The following is a 7,654-nucleotide window of genomic DNA, read 5'->3' as shown; positions in this document are numbered from 1 at the left end:
CTTGTCACCTGCTTGCTCTACCAAAATAAAAAAATAATTTGAAATATTTTTCCCCAAGAGAACAGTTTATAGCTATGAAAAGAACATATTCAGTTACAGTAGATAATATTTATTTCTAAATTATTTAAATGACCAAATGGCAGGTAGAATGAAGGATTTTGTTAGAAAGGAGAGATAACGTGTCAAGGTGTTTGTCTACCCAACTGAAAAAATCTATGCAACACCTCTAGACTGCTACCATAGGATGCTGCCCACCATGGGTTGTCTTGACTATTTCCTAAGTATACTACGTTAGACTTAGAAATATGCCCACTCCACAACATTTGTTGCCCATCAGGATTCCTGTCTCATACCAAAAATTCCAAAAAAAAAAAAATGTAAACATGTTATAAAATAGTTCTTTGGAAAGTCAATAGGCTTTGTTTTATTTAAAAAAAAAGTAGTTTTTATAAGCCTTTTAGTAGTACACTTCTTAAAATGTTAAAACATGTGCTGTTTTCTTTTAGAATCAAATGCATATTTTTAGAATATTTTACTAACGTGTTATCTTTTTGTTTGATGTTAAGATGTATCAATATTTTTAACATTCATAGTTGATTTGAGCCAATTAAGGTACTTTTCAGAGTAGTTGTTAAAACTTTTTGTCAGAGGGCACACAATATTTTTTTTCAATCGGTAATAAGTTTCTACACATATATGTAATTCTGTAACTATGGAGGCTCTATTATTTGTGGGTGCCAGCTCAGCACAATGCAAATACGAAGTTGTTTTATCGGTACAGAATTTTTGGTCCTTGTGTAAACATGAGTGCATTGCCTGAAAAAATGTTACCTATCTCTATCATCACTTTACTTGTAAGTAAATATTACAGGGGAAAAGCATGTATGAGGTAACATCAACCCAATATGAAGAAACCCTTATTACACAGAAAATTACACACAAATACACAAAGAAATCAAGTAGGTACTTTATTTCAAATAAATAGAGGTCTTTATTTACTTGAAATAAAGTATCTACGTATATAATACCTACATGGCAAAGTGACAAAAGTTGAGAGAAAATACCTCTATAACAACATAAACATAATTACAAAAACAAAGCCAGTGTTTTTCTAATTGATCAAATTCCTATCATCAGTATCCAATTTCCATTTTATTTTTAATGTCCAATGAAGAAATAGTTTATAAATAAAACTAAGGAGACTTTTATTACAAAAATCTAACGCAGTAAGACAATTTTCCTGCACCTATTTTTTTAATATCATAGTTTTATAAATCAAACACACAGATGCAGCTTTACCCAATCTGGAAGATCATCTACAATAAAATCAGTAGATGCAATCTACAATAAAATCAGAAGAGCAGCAAAACTATATGACCCCAAAATATGCCACTCTGGCTTGGGAATTATTTTGAGTTGAAGGCAATCAAGACCAAGTTGATGCAAGAAAAACTTTTACCCTTCCCTTGAATATTTAAAGGAATTTAGATAGGAAGCCTTGTCAGAGAAACAGCTCTGAAGGACCTATTTTTAAAGTATGGCAAACATCTACTTACCAAATATCTGTTCCTTCTATCATCCTTTGAATTACCTTCCTCCTCTTTGAAGCCCCCAGCCTCTATCCCATATTTTAGCTCAGAATGGCATATAAACCTCAAATGCCCAACATGCCTTTGGGTCTCATTGTCTTTGTGGGGCCCCAAAAGAATGTAATTAAATTTGTTTTTATCCTATTAGCCTGTCCTATGTTAATGTGATTATTAGATTAGCCAAAGAACCAAGAGAGCTAGAGGAAAAAATATTCCTCCCCAAAAGAAGCTATTCATAAATGGGTATCATATAAAGTCTCCCTGCCTGGTAACTTCCACACAAATTTTTATTGTTTTTTGAAAGAAAAGGAATAGTACATATTCCACCAGTACATGTCTTCCACCTAAAATGCAAATCAAAACCACAATGAAATACTACCTCACACAAGTCAGAATGACTAGTATCAAAAAGACAATAGCAAGTATTACCAAGGATGTAGAGAAAAAAGAACCTTTAGTGCACTGCTGGTGGAAATATAAATTGGAAAATACTAGGGAGTTTCCTCAAAAAACTAAAAATAGAATTACTGTCAGTTCCAGTAATTCCATTTCTGGGTATTTACCTAAAGAAAAAAAAATACTAATTTGAAAAGATATATGCATCTCTATGCATATCACAGTGATATTTACAATAGCCATGATGTAGAAGTAACCATTGATAGAAGAATAAACAAAATACAGTATATATACACCATGGACTATTATTCAGCCATAAAGAAGAATGAAATCTTGCCATTTTGCAACATAGAGGGTATTGTGATAAGTGAAATAAGACAGAGAAAGACAAATACCATATGACTTCACTTATATGTGGTATCAAACAAAATAAACAGCAACAGAAAAGAAAAACAGACTCATAAATATAGAGAACAAAGTAGAGATTGATAGAGAGGAGGGAGGTGGTGAGATTGGTGAAATAGGTGAAGGAGATTAAGAGGGACAAAATTCCCATTATAAAATAAATAAGTCACAGGGATAAAAAGAACAGCATAGGGGATACAGTCAATAATACCATAACAACTTTATATGGTGACAGATGGTAACTACACTTACTACGGTGAGCATTTAGCAATGTATATAATTGTAGAATCACTATGTTGTACACCTGACACATGTTGTCAACTGTACTTCAGTTAAAAACATAATGAAGCAAATCAATAAATAAAATGCTTTCTGAACAAATTTCTGCCTTTTTGAGGCCTCAGCTTTAAAGGAACAATGTATATCCTTTGACAATTACACAACTTCCATTAGCCATTGTACTTTCAAGGAATCTTTCTGACCTGTTCCCTCTTGCTCTCTGCACAATTTATAGAGCAATAAAGTATGCTCCACTTTAGGGTATTTATTATTTTATTAAATGATTATTGAAATAATTTGTTCTTATTTTCCATCAGTCTTATTATTATGCTGCCATAATAAATTAGATTATAATATCTTCAAAGACAGGGTCTCATACTCATATGATCTCATACTTCTTAATATCCACCATAATCCTTAATGTGCTTGTTTGGATTTGATTTATCCAGCATTTGGAAGGGCTTCTAAGCTTACACTGATCAACTCCCTTCTCTGGAAATTTCTGTTATTAAAAGCTGTCCTATCCTCACTGGCACATAAATGTAACTGTAAGGCAGAAACTTATCTCTCATGCTTAGGTAGGCACCATAGTCACGCAAAAAAAATCAGATTTTTCCCCTCAGAAATTGGAAATTTGTATGTTTTGTGTGTTTATTACAAAGCTACTTTTAATACTTTGGGGGTGAGCCTCACAGTATTACAAAACACTGGGAAGAACCCCCTCACTCCCAGGAGTGACTCAGAAGGAGAGAGGCTGAGAAGTAAGCACTGAAATTCAGGGAAAGGGGATGTCACAGTGGTGGCACATGTGAGCACTACAGGAGGACATGCTAGCATGGTGTGACACAGGCTAAGTAAGGGCAAGAGGGTTGGACATGAAGCCACAAAGCTACCTGGGCTCCTCCTTCTCATTTGTATTTTTCTGCTTCTTCTCATGATCTCAGAGTCCCTCTGCTTACAGGTGACAGTAGAAAGCCTGTCACCTCAGAAAAATACGGAACATTCCGTGAATTGGTAGGTCATCTTTGTGCAGGGGCCATGCTAATCTCTGTGTCATTAGAAACTGGACATTTGTAACTAAGGGGCCAAGTTTCTAAAAATATTTAAACTTTTTTTTTAATGTTTATTTTTTTTGAGAGAGAGAGTGAGAGAAAGAGAGACAGAGTGTGAGCAAGGGAGGGTCAGAGAGAGAAAGGGAGACACAGAATCTGAAGCAGGCTCCAGGCTCTGAGCTGTCAGCACAGAGCCTGACATGGGGCTCAAACCCACAAACTGTGAGATCATGACCTGAGCAGAAGTCATTCACTTAACCGAGCCACCCAGGCACCCTTCTAAAATTCTTTAAAACTGTGTCAATTTTACTACAAAATTTTAAACAGAATATCTGTGGAAGTTTCTAGCTGAGGTTCCCCGATCTAGATTCTTGGTTTTTCACCTTCTTCTTGATTTTACAAGTTGGCTACAGTTGGGGTTTTTGTGGTTTCTAGTTGTGTATCCAGTTACTTAGTATTCTAACAAACTTAACAAATACATATAGCAGTACATTCACTGGAATCAGCATAAAAAAAAACCCTGAAGTTAGAATCTTGGCTCCAAAATAATGAATATATATGGCCTTTACAACAAATTTTAAGAGAAAAATAATAATAATTTATCAAATTCCTTTCTATAAATGAACAAACATACCCATTTTGCTATCTATAAACAAACTAGGACCAAAATCATGTGAATAAAATATGGAAAACATCTTTGAGTATGAGGTGCATCAAGTTTTATTACAATAATTTAATAAAAATAATCAGTCTATTAAAATATATTTGAAGAATCCCATATATGTCTGCTTCATTCTTCTGCCCATCTTAAGTTTCCAGTAGGTATGCAAGTTTTCTTTTCCCTGCTAGACTTCTCACACCCACATCAAAATAAAGCTGTCTTTAGGAAGTGATTTTATCATCCCTAAATTCATTTCATTTTCAATGATAGATAATGAAACATATTTTGTTTATGAAAAGTCAATGTCCCCTATCTTAGAAAATTAAGACTACACTATCCCATTAGCAAATGGGAAAAAAATAGTACAATCATAAGGAGGTCAAATGATACCTTTGGGATTTGGTTAACAAAAGTACTTTAAGGGAGAACATCTGTTATGAGAGAGACAATTTCTTTTTGTAAGAAGCACATAGACTCTATACGGTAGAAAAATACTTTATTCATAAGGAAGCCAGAAAGAGTAGAAACCATTTATCTGTGAGTCTATTTCTTGAACCTTTATTATTCTGGTTTCTTAAATAATGTTACTAAAATTGGTATTTAGAAATAAAAAGACAGGTTTCACACACAGTGAATAAGGTGATCACTCCAGGGAAGAAAATATTCGACATGGCTATGTATAAATTGAATAATATATTAAGAATTTTGATATTATGAATAGAAGTGACATTTTAATGCCTAGTAGTTTCTTGGAAAGCAGCATAGCACAGTGATGAAAAATAAGAAGCTTTAAATTTCTCCACCAACATGTGGCTACATTAGAATTTTAACAATCAAAACATCTGAGGTTTAGTCCAGGTAGAGAGACTAGTTGTAGGATACTAGATGGAAAGGCTAGAAAGGTACTGTATTTCTTTAATCCAATGCATTGTGACTGAATGATCTGCCACAAAGCCTTTGGCAACTGTTCCTTTGAAGTTCATCTTAAAAAGGAAAATGAATGAACCCTGCTTACGACTTACTAGTAATAACTCACCCTAATCTTGCCAAGGAAAGATCTACTACCAGGTTTCTAATAATCTTAGGTTTTTGTCATCCTAACTCCTTTCAAAGAAAAGCTTTTATTCTTTGAAAAAACATTAGAAGAAAATTCCTTGTGAGATTACTTTACATTTCCTATTCATAGGCCCCAAATAATAGCACACCAGAGTAACAGCAGCAGCCTAATATGTTTACCACGTGTCTGACTGTTGATTACCCTTTATTTAGAAAAATGTACTTGAGATCAGGTATGGGTTTTCTACAGCCATGTGGCAAAATGGAAAAATCATTGTTCTGGGAGTAAGACTCCTCCAAAGGCTCTTGGGTGATCTTGAAGAAGTCATTTGAATTCCCCTTGGCTCACTATATGAATTCAACATATGGGGCCATGAAAACGATATTCTCACCACCTCAATAAGATCAGTATAATTAAGATTGAAAGTTGATTTTATCTATTCAAAGGAAAGATAAACATACCCCCAAAAATTGCTATTCCCATCTATTGGAATAGATAATTGAATTTGCATGCGGCTTACTCTGGATGATTTAGAAGTAGAGGTGAGGCTCCAAGAAACAGGCTAAGTGAACAAACATATTGCCCATGTTTTATTTCACATAACAAACGTTAGCTATTGTGGTGGCTGACTCTCCTTTTTGGGGCCCGAAAAAAACAGTTTACACTGCTTCTATACAAGATTTTCACAACCAGGTTTTATGTTTTTATCATACGGAAAAGCTGCCGGAAGAGCTTTGATACCATAAACTGCCAATGAGTGGGAGGAACCTAAATGGTCTTTTTTTTTTTTTTAAAGGAAGTGGCATATGGGAAATTAGAAAGGGAAGTAAGAAAGAATACAGAGAAGGAAAGTAAAGACAAGGGGAAATACCAGGGTCTCCAGTTACCAGGTAGCATGTCAGAAATATTAGGAATTCAATCAGAATTTTTAAATATTTTTTCTGGAAGTATTAATAGGATAAAATGCATACCTTTTTTTGTCATATTTCCTTATGTTCTTTTCCTCAACATTAGTCTACCATCCATAAATAAAAAATAATACATCACTGACCAAAAGCCAGGATCTGGATTGCTCAACAGTATTGAAGACTAGAGAGTGGTTGTTGCATGCTTGTCATCTTTAGTTTATTTCTAAGCTTGATGTAGAAATACAAACAGATATCGCTGAACAAAGCCTTAGTAAGACACAACTGTGACTCAAGTTGTCCTTTTGATTCAACACCTTCTGGTGAGTAGATCTACCCAGAAGCAATGCAAACTGGGATTAAGAAACAGGACCAGCTGTCTAATGGAGTCAGGCTCTTCAAAACTAGTGGTATTTTCTCTGAGAAGTAATTGAAATGAACAAGAAATTTGTTCTTGCTTCAGTTTAGGGAATGGAGAAAATGCATATTAAGAAGTGAGAAAGGAGGATGAATTGACTTAAAAAAATAGAAGAGACATTCTGGTAAGGGCAAATGAATAAGAGTTTAAGGCAGTTTACAGTAAGTATTTTGGTGCTATTTTATACATAGTTTTCTTTGGTTATTTTTTCCAGTTTCTTCTAACCTATCTGCACATTGAAGTGATTATGACCAACTGGATTTGAATTTATATAAGTTTATAAAATGCTACCTTTAGTACCCATAGAACATTTATATTTTTACTGCATAGGTTATATTTAATACTGCATAGACATTCTAGTGAATAAAAGCATATCAGTCGGCTGGGGATGCCATAACAAAATACTACAGACTGGATGGATGAAAAATGTATTTTCTCACAATTCTGGAGGCTGGAATTTCAAAATCAAGATGCAGGCAGGGTTGGTTTCTCTGAAGCCTCTCCCCTTGGCTTATAGCTGGCTGCCTTCTCACTGTGTCCACACATGATCATTCTTCTGCGCACACACATATCTGATGTCTCTTTGTCTTAAAAGGACACCGGTCCTTTCAGATTAGGGCTCCATACATATGACTTAATTTGCTTTAATGATATATTTAAAGACTGTATCTCAAAATATAGTCATATTAGGGGTTAAGGCTTTGACATATGAATTTTGTGGGTACAGAATTCAATATGCAACAAGCATGTGGTTACTCACTTATTATGAAGGAATTCCTTGATCCTTTATTCATACATCTCTTTAAGATAAGCATCACTAAGATTTAAGTTTTAACTTCCCCTTTAATGGGATTAATGTAACTAGATTTATCAGGCCATTTTCAGAAAATGT

At 34.2% G+C, this 7,654-nt stretch overlaps 1 non-coding gene across 1 annotated transcript; it reads right to left on the bottom strand.

Moving 5' to 3' along the window:
• Positions 1 to 3,657: 3,657 nt before the first annotated feature.
• LOC124516777 (U6 spliceosomal RNA) lies at positions 3,658 to 3,763 on the bottom strand. The gene has a single exon (XR_006963175.1). It is a non-coding gene; the product is annotated as a U6 spliceosomal RNA (small nuclear RNA).
• Between the last annotated feature and the right edge of the window lie 3,891 nt (positions 3,764 to 7,654).

This window comes from Lynx rufus, unplaced genomic scaffold (genome assembly GCF_022079265.1).
Source record: "Lynx rufus isolate CCGP_SWC_20201006 ecotype Redwood Valley unplaced genomic scaffold, mLynRuf1.p SCAF_2, whole genome shotgun sequence".
Taxonomy (NCBI): Eukaryota; Metazoa; Chordata; class Mammalia; order Carnivora; family Felidae; genus Lynx; species Lynx rufus.
This window is presented reverse-complemented; position numbering and strand designations above follow the sequence as displayed.